The sequence below is a fragment of the Mustela nivalis genome (assembly GCF_964662115.1).
Source record: "Mustela nivalis genome assembly, chromosome: 7".
In the NCBI taxonomy this organism is placed as follows: domain Eukaryota; kingdom Metazoa; phylum Chordata; class Mammalia; order Carnivora; family Mustelidae; genus Mustela; species Mustela nivalis.
The window spans coordinates 36,002,855-36,023,501 of NC_139026.1; the positions used below are offsets into that span (position 1 = coordinate 36,002,855).

Consider the following 20,647-nt stretch of genomic DNA (forward strand, 5'->3'; position numbering starts at 1 on the left):
GCATCATTCAGACCATGGAGAAATTTTGCATGTGTGTGTTCAATGCACTGTCAATACGAGTTTTAAAACTCGTCATGTTAAAATTAGGTGAAAACAGTTCATTTTTTTCCCTAGTCAGTTTTAAGCCATATATTCTGTAAGTTTACTATAGGACCTACTGATTATTCCCACATGCTCACTCCTCAAGAAGAGTATGGTCAACTGTTATACTGCAAATATCGGTACCTCTCTGTGTGAGCAGCCTGTGTCCTGTTCAATTCTGGTGTGGACACATCTCACTGAAGTGAACTATGCCATTTCAAACAGAAGTTTAAAGAACTGGAGGATTTGCTATGCCTTTTTTTCCCAGAACTGTTAATCACTGAAGTATGTGTCAAGATGGAAGCTGAGTCCTTGAGTGACTATGACATGCACATCACTGATGCCAAACTACCATGGACTACAATACAAAGGAAAAGTAAACTTCGTTTTTTTTAGTCACTGAGCTTTTAGGTTTATTACTGCAGCATAATCTCATCTATTCTAATGGAATATATGGAAACACATATACACTGATAGAGTTGCTTTTTATTTGCTCAATTTCAATTTTCTATGGCTATTTTTATATATTTATTTAGGAAGCTTACAAAAAGGGCATTCCAATGTGTCCATAGTGGTTCAAATAAACTCTTTGGATGGATCAGTCTAATTAAGTTCATTCACTGAAGAGTCCTTTCAATAATTAAAAAGCCCCACACATCCATTGTTTAAATAAAGTATTTAAAATGCTCACCTTATGAAATGAAAGAATGGTACAATTCAGGAAACAACTTTGGTTCTACCAGAGAAACCAAACTATACACTATGAAGTCTATTCTAGCATAGCCGACGTTCCACAATTACTTATAAAATTATAAAAATTCATTCAAACACAAAGAAGAATGATTCTAGCAAAAATAAAAAGAAGAAAATTCATGAAGGCTTACAGAACTCTAAATAAAACCAACATGTTTAAGATAGTATCCTTTTAAAGCTACTATCTACTAAGTTGTTGGTGATGTTTACCATGTTAATCAAGAATTGGTAGAGACCTGTAACTTCCATTTCTGAATCAACTAAATAGAAATTTAAACTACAAAATTACTATAGTGAATTTATTTGAGATATAGTTTGTGTATTATAAGTTCTTTGGATATTTTACAAACTGAATTTACTAGCACAGCCAAGAGTAATAAAATTCACATCAAAATATTTAGGCATGATACAGAGGGGAAAACTCAGTCAACTATTAAGTGAGACTCTCAGGTTTAAGGGCAGTCTCAACATCCCCAAGTTCCAGGGCAGCAATTTCTCAGAGTGTGATAGAATAAGAGTATTAAATCTCAAAGTGCAGAGGGAATATTATAGTAGTCAGCTATTGGACAATGTTGCCAACAGAAAGAAATGTGATGTTTCTGTTGGAAAAGTAATGGTTCGAATCAACTTAACTATCCTACTGAAAATACTTGAAAAAATCCAAATCCAACCTGATCTAAATGTTTATTTGCTTTTAATTTTACGCCTCACAGAAATTTCAGAAATCTGGATATCTAAATTACAAAGCTACTATCTTTTTAACAATGCTTGCTTTAAAAAAAAAAAAAAAAGAAAGAAAGAAAAGAAAGGATAGTGTTCTGATTTTATCCATTAGTTTATGACATTTAGGGCTACACCAGTATATCTAGATAGACTAGAACCTGTGAAAAAATCTTTCTGAATTACCGAAATATAGCCTCTAAACTTTCTTTGTTTTCAAGTGATCTAGCCTGTAATTTCCACTAGCAATTTTTAAAGATTCAGAAAGAGAGAGAAAGGCAGGTCATGTTCTTATCTTTACTTCTACATCTGAAATAGTCTGTAAGTAAAGTTATGTGGCAATGGTAACAGTGTAAATAGTCTCCTCATAGTGCTTCTCTAGGTACTTGTAGAACAAGTTTGAGTTTGGCAACTGGCAAAACAGAAACCACAGTGTTACTCAGCCAATATTTACCTAATTATTAGTTAGCTGGATTTTTTTTTTTTAAATTCAGGAAAAGCTTTGTTTTTAAATTTGTTGCCACTGCACCAGCATATTAAGTGACTTGATTATTTTGCAAATATCTCCCCCTACTGGAAGTACCTGTTCTGCTTGATCGCATGCTTTGTCTTTATTTATTCTTATTTTTTGTACACCCTGGATCACTATTCCACAGAGGTTTCTTGTAATACTGGTTAATGGGAAAGAGAGTGGGGGGGTGGGGCGGGTAAAGAGGCAGGGGAGAAGCTATTTTCTGTTAATATGAGACCAGGATATCTCTAGGTTTCTGTTGTTTTTTGTTTGTTTGTTTGTTTGTTTGTTTTTTAACAGCAGAGATCAATGCTGTTAGTGAAAGATAGAAAAGTTACACATACACATACTGATTATGAAAATCTCAAGGTACAGAAATAAATAATGCTTCAAAACTAAAAAATTACAATCAATATATTTATATTTTACATAGTTTACATATTTACATTTTTTGAATTTTCAAAAATAAATGTTTGTTATTTTATTTGAATGTTATCTAGCACCTTAAGGAAGAATACTACTAGATTCACAATAACTCATTGAAATTATAACTAATATTTATTGTGCATATGCTACATGTCAGGCACCACGTTTTACATTTTACATTTAATGGAACAATCTTATGAGGTGATCTCCAGGAAGAAATAAAAACTTAGAGTGGCTACATGTTAGTCACATTTGCACAGACATCAAAGGGCAAGGCATGTGAACCAAGGCAGTGTTCAGGCCTTGCTTGTAATTCCCAAATTTAATTATTATCATGCCACAGCAATAAGGTCAATGGGCAACAAATGAAAACAGGAAAGACAGCAGTCAAAACAGCTAGGCAAGTGTATGACTGTCAGAATTAGGTCTGCAAGAATTCCCTCTGGCAGAGAGATCCATACCATGGTACTATCTTAAGATGGTTCATATTTACTTTGTTCATGTTCTTAATTCTTTCACTTTATTTCCCTCAACACCTCCCGCTCTGCCAGAAGTGATTTTAAGATTTTGAGAAATTTAATAATTTTTGCACACAGAACAACTGATGTCTCTGAAAATGACATAAAAAGGGTTTATAATGAGATTTTGTTGTAGTACCTATTTCTAGAAATAAAGCAACGCAACCGCTTCATGCCGTTTTAAAGCAACAATACCTTCATATGGCAGGCACTCAGTTAGGGGGTGAATGGATGAGTGAAAGCAATTCTTTAATATACTCACTACTGCAGCATCAGCAGCTATACTAGGAGAAACAAATTCTATGATTCTGAGGTGGTAGTGATCACTGAGGCCAGCCGGGAGGACTTCGATAGCACTGCTGAGCCTGTTAGAATAAAATCTCATCTCAGCCCTCATGTCTACAATTATAGGTGAGACAAGAGCGATTCAGAACATTTAGAACATGATACAAGATAAAATATAATTATGTGCTAAATGTTGAGGTTTAACCATGTTACAGGAGTTAGGACAAAGGTCACTATTACTATCCCACAGTCTAGAACTGTCCCATGCCCAGAATGTCATGAAAAATCAACAGTACCCTCTTTAATAATAATCTTCAAAGGACATGGAAATGTTTTATATTCATTTCTACATGCATATCCTACAGATGCCTCTAATTCAAAAGGTTCAAAATTGAAATGCATATTCTCGTGCTCTCGAAAACCTTTCCTTTCCTATCTTGTTTAATAATGTCCTTACTCAGAGCTGAAGTCTTCATGTTATCTTAAATGCTCCCTGTGCTCTCGCTCCACATATCCGTCACCCATCAATCTTAATGTAAAAATGTCTTTCATTGTGGAACTAACCACCATCCTTCCCTGTGCCCCATTATCACTGACAGAGTTCATACTCTATTAACTCTCACCGGTGCTACTGCAATAGCATCACAGGTGATTTTTTTTTTTCTTATTGATAAAACCCCCAGAAGCACAATTAAGTGCTCGTAAGTGTTGGCTGAGTTGAAATGAACATGTTTTCTAAAATGGAAATTTACTTATTTTCAGTGCAAATGTAACTGAACATTTTAAGGCTATGAGTTTCACGATGATTAACTTAGGCTTTACTCTTTTACACTTGTTCAATAGACTTCAATCAAAAGTTAAAGTCTGTCTTGCTGAACTTGAAAATTATAGGTAGGATGCATTAAACTTTATGAATATCTGAGTATCTCTATAATCCTATCACTTACATAAGGAAGAAAATAATGTATATACTGCTGTTTTTTAAAAAGTTAATTTATATCATCCAATTATATGCTAGGAAACTTTGCCTATGCTACTTCAGAATAATTTCAGGTTGTATATGAAATGAAACAATATGTCTGTTCCAATATTGTATGTATAAAGCATGTGTAACCATAATCATTTCAAAAGCATTTTCACATTTAATTAGTCACTTATAAAACTAAATGGGAAAATCTAACTACATATTTTAATTGTAACAGAAAATTTTCATAGTTGAATTTTGAGGAAAATTAAAATATTATACAAAGAAACAGCAATTTAGAAACTGACTTGCTAAAAAGTAACCTGATTAAAAAATTAACAATTCCAAGGTGCTTACTCTGTGCAAGGTAATAACTGAAACTGAATAAAGCTAATTTAAAATTCACTTATGGGACACATTGTCTTAACATTTACAAAGCACACATGCAGTAAATGTTCAATGTGGATTCTAGGAGGCACAGAAATTCCGTTAGAATACTGCTGAGATCCCATAAGGGATGTGCTTACTCAGGCCTCTGTGATTGTTTTTAACTCTCTCCGCAACCATCTTCTCTCAGGTATTTTCATGGTTCACTCTAACTTCCTTTAGGTTTGTGTTCCAATGTCACCATTTCAGTGAAAATTTCTCTGACAATTCTGCTTAAAACTGCAACCCCATTCAAAGACCCTTACCCTCTCTGATCTCTTATTAATTTTTTTCACAGCACTTATTACCATCTGACATGACAAGTAAGATCCAAGAGGACACAGATTTTTATTCATTACGGATTCCTCAGAATCTAGAAAAATGCCTGGTACTTACTAAGTAACTAAGTAACTAAGTAACAAGAACTAGGTTTGGATTGTGGTTCTCAGACTATCTATCTCTGTATAGCCATGAATAATGTATTTATTTGCTCTAAGTCTTGATATACCTATAAAATGGGAGGAATACACATATTTTATGTTAAAGAATACACACACACATATACATGAATATGTATACAAGTATTTAATGTAAGTACACACAGATGTGCACACATACATGCATATACACATATATATACCATCTTAATATAGAGCCTAGAACATAGTAGGCAACCCCTAAACCATGAATCCAAACTCAGTAACTATATATATTTCAGGATTTGTTGGAATACAAGGTTGAAAACACTCAAATATTTAGGCCCAGAATATCATACAGGTTATTATGGAAGAACCCAAAAGAAAGATCAATACATATACCCAGTTCCTAAATGTGGAACCTGCTGGGAGAAAGGAGGTTTAGAGTCTGGTATTTGGGTAGAAGGCCTCCATCACTAGAATAAAGGCACAACTAAGGACAAGTGAGCTGTAACTTGAAACACAACATAGGAGTCCAAGAGCCAACCCTGGGTTCTACATTCTAGGTAGGGTGACAGCAAGAATTATTCATTGTTGGGAGCATAGTGGTTAGCACTAGGTACCACTATTGCAGCATCAGCTTTAAAGTTGAGAGAATTCTAGTACTAATGATATTTCTCATGGGATTTAGTGTGAAATTTAATAGACAGGTAACAAGCTGGACTATGCCTTAAAGACCTGAGGTAGACTTTCAGCTTTTACTGTGTTTTAATTTTCTGTTATCAAAAGTATCTATTTTCAAAAAACAACTAAAACCAAGAGACAGATTACGAGAAATCTGACTTCAAACTCCATTTAAAGCATTTATGAGTAAAGTATTTGTAAATACTTTCTGAAGAATAAATTTTAAATTTAATAAATCAAGTATGATTCTATTATCAAAATAAAAATTAATTCCAAATTGTAAAACTTAAAAAACTGATGTTATAATTGCAACAGATACCTTAAAAATCAACTAATAAGTGCTTTGAAATGCATCTGTACTTCTCTTGTTCCTACCACAAACCTCTCATTTCCTATATTTGAATGTCACTTCTAAACACCACTCTTGGCTCTACCACACACAGTGCCACAACAATGCCAGTATCTTACTAACTAACATTACCACTGATCTCTTACAGAGAAGACAGTTTTTTTTTTCTATACATGGACTTGGACCTAGATTTCTAAGCTTTCAAAAATGAAGACTTTTCAGTTTATTTATTATTTGAGGCAGGACACAAAAAACTTTTGTCCCATGTAAACTGTAACTGTAAGCTTAATAGGGAATTTTGAAAGAGTAAAATTAAGTCACAACTCTGTCTTAAAATTGTACTTTTTTTCCTTATGCATTTTACTAACTTTAGCTTTCATATACTATTGTTAGCTAAAACTCCATTACTTACATTTCAACATTAATACAAAATGTATATGTCTATTCCACTCTTAACTCTTATTTAGTTATAATCATTTGCCAAGTAGGAGGATGATGCAAAAGTAATTCACATTAACTATACAGTTTTGTCTATATAGTTCCTACCATACTCCCAGCAGATTTACTCTTTACTTAATTTTTATAATGGTACAAAGAATTAATAAAATCAAATCAATATTATTCTTTAGGAGTCAATATTCAAGGTGGCTACAAACAGCTTAAATAAATAAAATGCCAAACTAAACTTTAAAATTGCCATTTTTGGTTTCAATAATCAAGAGGGAAGAATTGAGATTCAGTAACTGTCATGGGTGTTACTTAGAGATACTGGTTTGCCAAGCTACATCTGCATCTGAAATGGAGCCTCCCCTAAGAAGTGGAGAGACTGTTTTCAGCACTTAAAATTATCTTTAGCAGCTGAATTATGGTAACAGCCTAAGTGCCCACTGACCAACAAAGAGACAAAGAAGATGTGATGGATACATGCAATGGAGTATTGTTCAGCCATCAAAAAGAATGAAATCTTGCCATTTGCTGCAACAAGGACAGAGCTGGAGCGTATCCTGCTAGGTGAAACAAGTCAGTCAGAGAAAGACAAATACCATATGATTTCATCTGCATCTGGAATTTAAGAAATTTAAAAAAATGAGTGAAGGGGAAAAAGAGAGAAAGAGGCAAACCAGGAAACAGACTATAGACAACAAACTGATGGTTCCCAGAGGGCAGGTGGGGGAGGATGGAGGAAACATCCATCATGGGGATTAAGGAGGGCACTTGTGATGGGGATTAAGGAAGGATTAAGGAGGGCACTTGTGATGAGTGCAGGGTGATGCATCGAAGTGCTGAATCACTATATTGTACACCTGAAATAATATTACACTGTACATTAACTGTAATTTAAATAAAAACTGAAAAAAGGGAAAAAAATAAACGATAAAAAAGGAATAAAGACAAACTATACAAAAAAAGATTAGTTAAATGAAAGTGTGCAAATATATAAATAGCTTATAATATAAAGAACAAAAAGTTATGAGAAAAAAATGAAGAATGAGCACAGTGTTGGTCTAAATCAAAAAGAATTCGAATAGCTTTGTAATACTAATAACACTTTCAACCAGTGTTTCTTACCTTGAGGTCTAAGAGTTAAAGAAGCCTATGAATCATCTAGAGTTGTATGTAGTTTTGTGTCTATTTATGAACATAGATACCGTTTTTTTTTTTTTTTTTTGAGGAAGGGGCGCTATAGCATTCATTTAATACAGCCTTTTAATGGGATTTGTGACCTGAAAGATTAAGAATCATTGTATTTTACTGTTTTTTTCATCTTATATATTGCCAAATCTTAATACTATAACATGCAATTCAACCAAATATTTTTCCTCTGGCTTCCAGAGATCGTTTTAAATATTCAAAACATGATAACTAAATAGTGACTACCAAAACCACCTAGGATTATTCTTTCTTTCCTACTAGTAAAGAGCTATAAATTCTTTTTTTTTTTTTAAGAATTTTATTTATTTGAGAGAGAGAGAGAGAGCGTGAGTGTGCATGCTCAAGTAGGGGAAGGGGCAAAGAGAGAGGGGGGAAGCTCCATCCCAGGACCCTGGGATCATGACAGGAGCCAAAGGCAGACGTCCAACTGACTGAGCCACCCAGGAGCCTGAGAGCTATTAATTCTTAACACAAATTTTCTATTTTTGAAGTTACTCTAACTTTGCAAAGATAACCCTCTCTCCTCCAGTAATTTTATTATTAAGCAGAACCTCAGTGTTGATGGTCAAAGTTTCTAAGTTAGCTTTTTTAGATAATGCCCATCTAAGCAAACCAAATAAATAATTTAAGGTACGAAAACATATCAGTCTGTTCCATCTGACAAAATATATGTTATAAATAAATGGTTTTAAATAAATTTGCACGATCTAAATTTAAATCTCTAATGAAAAAGGCAAAATTGTTGCTTGTTTGCACAATCCCAGAGATATCTCAAGTGAGACATACAAGCACCCAATCCAGGAGAAGAATGAACCACATATGAACCACATATTTTATTTTTTGACAAAAAAATAAGTAAGTTAACTTATTTAAGCCAAATGTACATTCTAAGTAAATAGGGTGGAGTGCGGATATCAAGGAAGACTGAAAAAAGAAGACTGAAAAGAGCTAACAGAGGTAGAAGTAATTTGGGGCACCTGAGGGGCTCAGTTGGTTAAGTGCCTGATTCTTGATTTCTACTCAGGTCATGATCTAAGGGTTTTAAGATTGGGCCCTACATCGGGCTCCATGCTGGGTAGGGAGACTGTTTAAAATTCTCTGTCTCCCTCTCCTTCTGCCCCTTCTACCCTCTGGCCCTCTTTAAGAAAAAAAGAAAGTAGAAATAATTTATGCAGTTTAAATTTTTCTGATTAAAATGACCCTTCTTCTGTGGCACCAGGGTGACTCAGTTGGTTAAATGTCTGCCTTCGGCTCAGGTCATGACATCAGAGTCCTGGTATCGAGCCCCACAAGGGGCTCTCTGCTCCGTGGGGAGTCTGCTTCTCCCACTTTCTCTGGCCACCACTCATGCTTCTCTCTCTCTCTCTAGTGCTCTCTAATAAATAAATAAAATCTTTTTTTAAAAAATGACCCTCCTCCTACAAAAAGAATTATTTCCAGATAATTTAATAATGGAATTATACTTCCAAGCCTGTCTTTGGTAGAAAATACTATAAAATATTAAGCAGTATTAAAGGTTTATAAATATAGGTGCTGGAGACAAAAGGACAGATTCACTGTGTTTAGGTAACGCCTTTATAATCCATCCACAGATGCAAAGAGCAGACAATTAAGAGTAATCATCTTTGGGAAATAACTATTGACAAAGAGCCAGCTGTAGTGAAATTCTGTAATAAACTGAAAATACTGTCACTTTTTAAATAAAAATAATAGTTGTCGTGGCACATTACCTCACTAAAATGGCATAAGCATTCCTAAGAAACACATATAGATGAATAAAACAATAAATGAGGAACAGCTTAACATGCCAGGAGGGAAAACTAGAATTTTATTATGGAGAATTATAAAAACCCACGAAAGCAATACAACAACTGAAACACACACAGCTGGACATTTTAAATTTCAAATATAAAGAATGATAAAAAACTTATTTGAAAAATAAAATCAACTGGTTTTGGATAAAAACACTGGCACACAGCTGGAAATTAAATAATAATAATTATTTTATTGATATGTAATAATTATGTTAAAACATCTAGATAGAGAAAGCATTCTCTTGGGCAATGAATTAGGATATTCAATTAGAATTAGGATATTCAAAGATCACTTAGTCTAGGAAGTATAATACTATAATTCTCAGACTATGTCAAATGGAAAGAAACTAGAAGAAAATTCTGCTTAGAAAGGAAAACATTCATCTTCCCATTTTGTTTTGTACTAGAATTACTGATGTCTTTTCTCTCTCTTATTGGAATGTTATTTTTTAAAAAGAGATTATGCCCAGTTCACCCTTGTATTTAACCACAACAGCTAGTATCATGTTATACTAAGAAAATATTAAGTAATCTTTGCAAAAATAAATCAGGATATAAAAATAATCATGATTCCAAAAGTTGTGAGGCTTAGGAACTACTGACCTATTCTTAATTCTAATGACCACTACAAATTTTGAGAAATACTGAACTTGTAAAGGTAATAGAAGCAATGCTCAAGGACTGCTTATCTCTTCCTCTCTCCTCTCAACTATCAGGAGGGTTAAATTCATTTCAATCAACATCTGGTCCTTATAGCCTAGAGAAGTGATAATTTATACTATTCAAATAAAATATGTAAACTAATTCTAAAAATGTAAGGCAGCAGGTAAAGGACTGAAGAGAAATGAAGATGAAATCTTCAATCTTAAATATCTCTACTTGTGAGACCTTAAATACAAGGTCTAAACTAAATGCATTATTTCCCCCAAAGAGCTCCATCTGCCAATTTTCCTAAATTTTGTCAATGGTACATTCATCATTATTCCTCAAGACATTTCCAAAATCAAAATCTTGGAATTATCTTTGATTCCTCTATTTACCTAAACCCACATAAGAATCAGTCACCAAGAACTACCAATTTTCTCTATACAAATTCTTTTAAGACTCACTTCCTTTGCATTTCCATTGCCAGTTATCTTGCCCCACGTCCATATTTCAAATCTACAAACTATCACAAAAGTGACAGTGTCACATAGAAGAATGATTCCAAACAGTTTAACATACCAGTCTCCAGAAACTGGCTGCAATGTTTCCTGATTTTATTTTTAGCTATTTAAAAATTTATGAATGCTCTGCTCTCTGTTCCCGTCTCCACATATGTTTTATAGTTTTCATCTTTACCCTTTTGCTTATACTGCTCTACCTATTGGAATTCCCATGTACTCTACACTCAGCAGCTATATCAAATCTAACAAACATATAGTGAGAACCTACTATGTGGTTCTCACCATATGCTAGAGTCCAGAATTCACATACAAGTTATGTCACAAGAAGCAAATCAATCTAATACAATGTAATAAGTGCTCTAATAAAGGAAGAAATAAAGTAATGTACAAATAACTAGATTTGTTACTTCCTTCCAAATTATTTAGTATAATTTGATCTGGGCTTTGATAGAAAATGAAAAATAAGTGGATAGTTAGTAAATAATTGGGGTGGGACAAAGAGTATTGCATGAACAAAATGAGGGAGGGGAACGACACATGGCACATTAAGCAAATAAGGCAGCAGAAATATAAGGTATTTGGGCAAAGAACAGCAAGAGAAGTGCTGATAATACTACACCACAGCCTTCTACTTTCTCTCTTCAACTCTGAAGATGTATCTTAAGTGAGAAGTATTTCACCACTTTCATAATTAAAGTTGATCTGAAGTCAGATCCTGTGGGAAGTTCAAAAATTTATTGACTTGGTTGACCCAATTATAACTGGTCATAGGCTTTTTCATCTCAAGATTCAGGTTGATCCAGGCCCTCAACATGATCATGGGTTTACCACCAGGGACTAATAAGGTCTGGAGATAAAAATATTAAATCATTACATTCCATAGGACTTAAGAACAAGAAGCAACCCAAGATAACTTTTAGCCAAGCGACCCATACTATTTTTGGTTGCTGGTCTCCTTCCAGAATGTGAAACAAACTCCTGAAATCATTTTCAGGGACTACAAAGAAACTGAGTGGAGGCCACAAACCAAGAGCCATAACCTCTAGTACTTTGGAGGGCCAGGGAAATTCAGACAGTGATGCTACCTAGGGGATGAGGATACACTTGAGGGTATAAAGAGAGCTATTTGCCACATAGAGATAAGCAGCAAAACAGCCGGATTTTTTTTACTTTGTTTTCCAAGAGAAGCTACAATTCCGTGTGTGTGTGTGTGCGCACGTGTGCATATGTTAAATCTGTCAATTTTGAAATGTTGGCTAAAAAAACAGTTAACACTTAGTGGTCATGTAAGACATATCGATGAGACTGGGGGCAGCTATTTTCCACCTCAGTCCCTGAGGAACACCCTAGGCAGTTACTTCTTAGCTGAGGAAACTAAGGCCTACAGTTAAATATTTGTGCAATATTCACAGCTAATCAGATTTAGCGATGGATTATCCAGGTCTTCTGACTCTGGGCCCAGTCTGAGGGGAGTAGAATATAGAGAAGATTGCTAATATTTATTAAATGCCCACTCACGTGGTAGGTTTTAACATCTATTTCATTTACTTTTACACAGCCCCTATTGAGCAGGAATTATGAGTCCCATTTCTCAAAGGAGAAAACTAAGGCTCCAAAGCTGAACGAACTTGCACAAGATAGTACAGCAGTAAAGTATAGGAACCAGGATTCAAAACTAAATGTAATGACCACAAAACCCAAATTCTTTCTCTGCTGCCTCCTATTTGCTTATATTAACAGCTGAGGCTCCAGCTGGAGAGGAGATAGTGGATAAGGCCAGAAGATGAAGGACTTTATTCTGTAGAAATGCAGGCCTATGGATGGCTTTTGAGCAGAGGAACGACAGGACCAGAAGTATGAGTCTGGAAGACAACCGGAGAGCAGTGTGAATGGAGAAACAACTGAAATACAGAGTCGGAAGGCAAGAATAACAGCTCAAAGTGATTGCTAAAATTCTGTTGCAAGATTTAAAAAGGAGGGAACAGAACTATTTGCTATGGGAATGGGAAGCAGCAGAGGCAAGAGAAATTGAGGGAGAAGAGTTGGCAGATTATGAGCTAGAGTAACAGGAAAAATATTAATGCCTCTTATAGAGAAGCTCTTTAATCACTGAGGTGATGAGGTCAAAAAAACAAAAACAAATGCAGACCCTAGCAAGTATGAAGCCATGCAGGCAAGCAGGGTGTTTTTGTAAACCAGGGAAATAATCTAAATCATGATAAACCATAAAGACAGGTTATCATAATTGCAAGCTTCTGAAGGGTTAATGATTTGACCAAATTTAAATTAACAACAGTATAAAATGAATATCTAAACACATAGAAGTCACTCAAATTTATTCCAACTGGTAAAGTGTAATTTAAGTAGAATGAGGAGAAAAACGCCACAGAAGAGAGGAATCTTCATGAACTTTGTTTTACTAAGCATCTTAATAATGAAAAGATACAGGGGAGGGAGTGCCTGGGTGGCTCAGTCGTTAAGCGTCTGCCTTCGGCTCAAGTCACGATCCCAGGGTCCTGTAATCGAGCCCCTTATCAGGCTGTTCAGTGGAAGCCTGTTTCTCCCTCTCCCACTACCCCTATTTATGTTCCCTCTGTCTCTGTCAAATAAATAAATAATTTTTTAAAAAACAAAACAAAACAAAAAAAAAGCGTGGGGAGGATACACTAAAAACCAGAATATAAATTCAAGTTCTAAATGGTCTCACCTAAAAGGAACAATCTGAAAACACTTTCTATATATCAAATTAACAAAGTATGATAACAAATTACTCTGGGTTCCCAGATTTGTTTGCTTTTTTACTCTCCCTTACTTACAATTACAGTAGCAACCCAGGAACAGAGCTGACACTTGCCACTATCTTATGGTGTCATATCATTTCCATACTTGAAGTCTCCTAAAAAGATCCAGAAAAACTGAAAAAGGGAAAATAGAGTTCAGGAAAATACATTAGGAAACTGAATGAATAGAAGTTGAATACAACAGAGTAAAAGAGATGACACCAATTATTTCTCTGTTGTTTTCATTTTATATTTCAAACACATTTTCTGGCTTCATGTGTTTTGAATTAAACGTTAACACAATGTCAATACACCACAATCACCACCATCACCACCACCAACAAAAACTACTTAGGACAGCCAAGAAGCAATGTAATCTATTAAGATGCAATAAAAATAATTAAAGAGAAAGCTCAACAAAATAATAACCTATCACAGGCATACACTTTCTGCATTGTTCAGTTAAAATGATAGTAAATTAATTACACAGATGCTCACCAAAAGGAACCAATTCTAAACATTTATGCAGCATCCAATCCTGGAAAGGGTCATTTGAGTGACAATAATAAGAAACAGGAGAAGTAGCATATGGCCTCAAGAAGCTGGAAGAAGAGAGTCAAGAGAGGCTCTGGAGGCTCAGGCTGGGTCTTAGAGCGGCCCTGGGCTTTGGCAGTCACCAAGGATGGCTTTGCAGGTATAGAAACTGGATTTCCTGAGAGCTGAAGAGGTTTTCCACAACAGATTCTAAACAAAGTTACAAGAAATTGAGATATAAATTTATTAATATGCATTGAGAAATAGAATATTTATAATAATAATCCATATCATTCATTTGCCAGGACAGTCTACTAATTTAAAAATTAAAAATAGAATAAAGACAGATATTCTTAAAGAAAATTTTAATCATGCTGGATAACTGGTTGTCTCTGTACTCCAGATCTATTTCTACTTCATAAAACATTTTGGCTACTGTAGCTCAGACTATCATTTCTCTCTTACTTTTTAGAATAATTTTCCAGACTTTATGAAAACCAGTAAATTTCTGAAGACCAAGAGATGATTCATTTGAGAATATTTATACTTATATACCTAGTATTACTTCCTAAAGATACAGCCTTGTTCCCTTAAAAGGGGTATAACAAAATCTTACCTCTGAAATGAGACAGAGGAAACCCCTTTGTCCCATCAGAAAAGCATTTAGATCCATCTCGCTGGTTTTTTCCTTGCAGATGGCTAATCCCACCTACATATGTAATGATTTTTAGAAATTTTAACCTGAAGCGATGCCTGTCTTGCTTTTACCTTCAAATTCTCAGGGTATCTTATTATAATTTGCAATGTACTGAAAGAATTATGAACTTTTCCCAAAGGGAAAAAATAATTACTGATTTCTATCCCTTCAAATTAAAATACTTGGAACGAATCATATATAAATAAAAATAATAGACATAGTATAGACAGAGACTGTACCAGAAATAATAGCTGTCTAGTTCAGTACAACTTTTCAAGGGGTACATTCAGTAATACTCATTATAGTTCTATGCTTCATTCATTTTTTAACACTTTTTTATTTAAATGCAATTAATAAACATATATTATTGATTTCAGAGGTACAGGCCTGGGATTCATCAGTCTTATATAATACCAGGTGCTCATTGCAACACATGCCCTCCTTAATGTCCATCACCCAATTACCCCATTCCTCCAGCAAACCTGTTTGTCTATGATTAAAAGTTTCTCTGTCTCCCTCTCATTTTGTCTTGTTTTATTTTTTCCTCTCTTTCCCTATAATCCTCTGTTTTGTTTCTTAAATTCTACATATCATTCATTCTTTAAGAATCATTTACTTTCCTCATCTGTATGTCAGAAACTGTTTAAGATGCTGAGAATACAACAATGAAAAAAGCAAACACTGTACTTTGGTGTGTATATGACTAATAATGTAGTTGCAACTACAGACAAACCAATGGACAATAACATTTGTTAATATGGCAGAGAACACAGGTGTTATAGGAGGCATATACATTTCCAGAAGTTCCTGACAATTTCTTTCTTTTGAGGAAAGATACCATCACCACTAGAAGAATCATCACCACGACCGTCATCATTTACTAGTCACAATTTATTGCACCCATGCTATATTCCGAGTTCTACATTGAGAGCTATGGTATATCATCTTTAATCTTGACTGCAACTCTGCAAAACAGGTAAAATTTTACTTCTGAAAAAAGAAAAAAAATCAGCTGTGACAGACAGATGTCAGTTTATAACCACCTTGGCACTGACATATAGGTCATACATAGGTCTTCCTTACTGAATACAAAAAATGTCATAGTATACCAATATCAAAACAAGGTCTGTGACCATGACTACTCCATAATCATGTCTGGGCACAGAGAAAAACAAGACCATTGTGCAAATATAAAAGTTTCCACGCACATGGTGAGAAAGGAGGCCTTGTGCCAATGGGCAGCACCAACTAACCACCAATGTGAGTGAGATATCATGGAAGCAAATCAGCAACTGCAGCAGCCCAGCCAACATCTTGACCATGACCTCATGAGACCCCAAACCAGATCCACTCAGTTAATCTGCTCCTGGAATTCCTGGCCCATAGAAACTGTGTGAGATTGTGTAGTTTTCAGTCACTTGTTATATAGCAAGAGATAATATAAAACACTAATATAACTGTGTCAATATGCATGTACTTTTCCAGTTAAAAGAATTATGAAGTAGATCATATAATTAAATAATAATGCTACATTTTCCTTTAATTCTTCAAGATTATTCCTAAGAGTATGCCTTCTTCTAGTTCTTTGAATATAGTTATAAAAGCCAATTAAATCCAACACCTGAGCCCAACAGGATCAGCTCCTATTAACTCATCCCTGCTTCCCCTGCCCCGGTCACACTATTCTTTAATTCTGTGAACATCACTACTTAAATCCAACATTAGGGCTCATTTGGAATTAGTCTCCTAAGTATGAATCACACTTTCTGTTTCTTTGAACATCTAGTAATTTGGGGTTAAAAAGCAGATAATTTGTTGTAGTGAATCCATTTTATTTTTCTAAGGGTTTGTTGTAGTTGAAATTAACTCGTCTGGACTCAAACTGTGAAACCGATCTCCCATCTGTGTGAAGCTCTGATGTTTCTGCTCAATTACCAGTTTACTAGCCTGCCCACTAAGGGTATTCCAGAACCTGTGTAGTTCAGCAGTCAGACAAGGATTTGGGAAGATTTTTATAGTCAGATTGCAAGGTTCTTCCTCTTTGTGGTTACCTTGGTTTCTAGGATTCCCCAGCCTACATTTCCACTTGCTCTACAAGTCTTGAATTCTTTCCTTAAGTACACGAATTCAATCAAGCTTCTCATTTTTGCCCCCCAAGCTGTGTACACTCTGGGGAACATGTTCTGGCAAAGGTGCAGTAAAGTTACAAATCTCACCAGAAGTTTCTCTAACCCCCTAGTTTTGCCAGCAATTTTGATGGACTCTGCATGTGGCCATGCATGTGACCTCTAAACTTAGAAGTCATCCAGGGCAGAGTTTGTATTTTAGATCTCAACCCCTTCTGTGGCTGTCCTGCTTCCAGAACGTACCCCTTAAATATCTATCTGCTGTATCTCTGAATTTTGCCATTACTACCATGATCTGGCAAGCATGCAGCTTTCCATTGCCAGATCTGTGAGCCTGGGCTTGGGGCACAAAAGAAAGCAAGAAAGCCATTAACTCCCAGCTCTTACCCAATCAGTAGAAACCTTCTATGGTAAATTCTTTCACTTACCTTAGGTCATTTTCCAGAACCTTCCAGTAGTTTTTTTTTTTTTTTTTTTTAAATAATCTGGCCACTGCTTATCATTATTATCTGCTAGAGAAACTATCTGACCTCTTCAAATTGCCATTATGTGAACTTATTTTATTAGCCTCATATCCTGTCTTCCTGCTTCCACCCTTCCCTTCGGAAAGCCTCTTCTCCACACAAAAGCCAAAGTCATACCTTTAAAACATAAATCACATATCACGCCCCCCCCCCCAAATCCTTGAAGAGCATTCTACCTCACTCAGAGTAAAGGCCAATCCCTCATATGGCCCGCAAAGTCCTATATAAAGTTGCCCCAGACCACCTCTCAAACCTTATCTCAGCAGTCTCACCTGGACCATTCTCCTGTGCTTCCGATACACCTAGCACACTCCAGCTTGCTCTTCACTTGGCCTAAAACACTCTTCCCTCACTTAGTTGCATGACTGGCTCCCCTCACTTTCTCCAAGTTTCTGTTCAAATTTTGTTTGAACAGAACAAATTTTGTTTGTATCTGTTCAAATTCTGTTCAAATTCTGTCTTGCTAGAGAAGACTTCCCCAGTCACCCAATCTAAAATAGCATTTCTCTCTATCACACATCCATCATCTCACTTTCCCTTCCTTGCTTTGCTTCCCCTCATTGTATTTACCGCCACTGATCTCACTTACTTATGTACCATATACACATATGGTTTACTATACAATTAAGCTCACATAAACATAAACTCTATGTGGTGGGAATTTTGTTGCATCCAGTATCATAACTATAGGGCCTAGAACAGAGCCTGGTAGGTAGAAGGTGCTCAATAAACAGGAGTCAAATAAATGAATGGGGTAAGTGCTGTTGTCTCTTAGGCATTATTGTATTAACTCATGTTACTTTCATAGTACCCTATCAATAGGCACTATAATTATCCCTATTACAGATAAAGAATCAAAGCACAAAGATCTGAAGTCCAAATTAACAAAACAAGAAGTGGAGCCAGGATTTGAACTCTGGCAGTATTATCTGCAAAGCCCACTGCATTAGTCTGCTCTGGCTGTGATAATAAAATATCAGACTGGGTGGCTTGAACAACAGAAATTTATTTTCTCACAGTTCTAGAAGATGAAGGATAGAGGTGATGGCAGAGTTAGTTCCTGGTAAAATTTCTATCCTTGGTTTGCAGATGGCTGCCTTCTCACTGTGTCCTCATATAGTTTTTCTGTGTGCCCTCCTGGTGTCTCTTCCTCTTCCTGTTGGATTAGGGCTCCACCTGTACTGACCGCATTTAGTCCTAACTGCCTCCTTAAAGGCTCTATCTCCAAATACAGTCCCAATGGGGAGTTAAGATTTTAACATATGAGTGGGGGGGGGGTTCCAATTCAATCTACAATACTTGTAATTTATACCCATTAAACATAGTTGTTTTCAACATCTTTTGTTTTTATTTTAGAGAATTAAGTATGTCCTCTTTAGTTCTTTTTAGATGGACAGTGGAGAAGAAACTTCCAGGATCCTGACCAGGCCATACCATCACCTGGAAAGTGAAATCTACTAACATAGCTACACTCAGGATCTTCAAAACAGGGTGATCTCCTCAAACACCAAATGATTGGGCCAAACATTTGCTAGTGTACTTTCACACACTGTGCATTAACTCAGCGCAGCTCTGGGAATTATGTTTATTTGTAACTCCTCATACAGAACCAGCAGAAAACCAGATAATTCTTGTGAGCCCCTAATGGAGCACTAATAAGAGCCCCTAATGAGCTTGGATCACCAGTCTTCTTGGTGAACCTTAAACACAAAGTGCGTGCTCCTACCTCAGGGCCTTTGACTTCCCTTTCAGATAGCTTCATGACTCGTTTTTCTCCTTATCCAGGTTCCTTTTCTAGTTATCTACATGAATTCTTGCTGGAATAACCTATTTAAAATTGCAAACATACCTTCCCCCTGCACTGCCCGTCTATTCCTTCCTTTTCTACTTGATTTTTCTCTGTGGCATTAAAAAAAAAAAAAAAAAGTCTCTTCCTTCTAGAATACAAGATGAAGATAGGGGTTGTTGATTGTTTTATTTGCTATTTCCCTAGCTCTTAGGAAAGTGCTCCTAGCACACAGCGGACACTTAGTAAATGCTTGCTGAATGAATGATCCTCCCCAAAGTTAAAGAGCTAGTAAGTGGTAGAACTAGAATCTGAACCACATCTGAACAAAAGCCTAAAAATTTAACTGCTAAATTATGCTGTGCATAGCAACCATGTGATGTAAGCTTTAATAAGACACAAATATGTTCAAAGAGCAAAGACTGTTCTTCTCTGACACAAACAACAGACCTCATATAGTGATAGAGAAAATGCCGATACAAAAATTAGTATTCCTTACAAACATGAATTATAAAAATTCCTTCTTTTTAATAGTAAGGCAGCTGGCCATTTGTACAATTGAATATTTTGCGTAAAAGTTTGCAGGGCCAGAAACATTTCAAAAGTAAACAATGGGTAGTCTAGATTCCATCATTGTATAAATAAAAAATTGGCTGTAAGGTTTTCCCAAAAGATAGTAGTATTTTATTCCTAGCCCCAACAGAATGAGTTAGTGGTGTAATTCATTCATTCATTCATTTGGCAAATACTATTAACCATTTACACTGACCACGCTTCATACTAGGGATACAGCAGTGAACAAAACAATTCTTATATTTTTAAAGGGGAAACAATAAAAATGAAACAAACAAACAAAAAGGAATGTATTCATATCACAAAAACATTGGTTTTGTAATAAATGGCCTTTGTAATTCACTCCTGAATAATTCAGAGTAAACTTTTATCACAGCGGTAGAAATTTCAGATGACCCAGGTTTGAATCTCCATTGCTGTGACCCTGGCAAACTGCAAACTTCAGGTTGCAATTTCACAAATAGGGGAAAATAGAACCCATCTTGCAAGCCTGATATACGCTCAATGTTAAATGTTGAAAAAGAAAATATGCAAGAAAATACTTAGCACACTGCAGGGTAAATAATAAATATCAAATAATCTTATAATAAGGATATATAAACAATTTCTTTCATTTTGTGAAACCCAATATGAAAATCTTGGGCTTCATATTTAATTACAATTTCCTTTCCTTTTTGGGAAGTTATCATAAGTCATTCATTTATTCATCCATTCAACAAATGTACAAAGTCAGGTGGTGCTACAAATACATCAGTTTACAGGACACACACAGTGTCCACACAACTTGGGAGACTGTGTCCCAATAAGGACTCTGTCCATATTACCCAGTATAAGTACTTATTATCCTTATTACCCAGAGTA

The 20,647-nt window shown here is 35.4% G+C and overlaps 1 protein-coding gene across 10 annotated transcripts in view; it reads right to left on the bottom strand.

Annotated features, from left to right (window-relative positions):
- METTL25 (methyltransferase like 25) overlaps window positions 1-20,647 on the bottom strand; it is a gene marked incomplete at its 5' end in the record, with an annotated part of 146,225 nt that overhangs the window by 123,997 nt on the left and 1,581 nt on the right. The window lies entirely within an intron of this gene.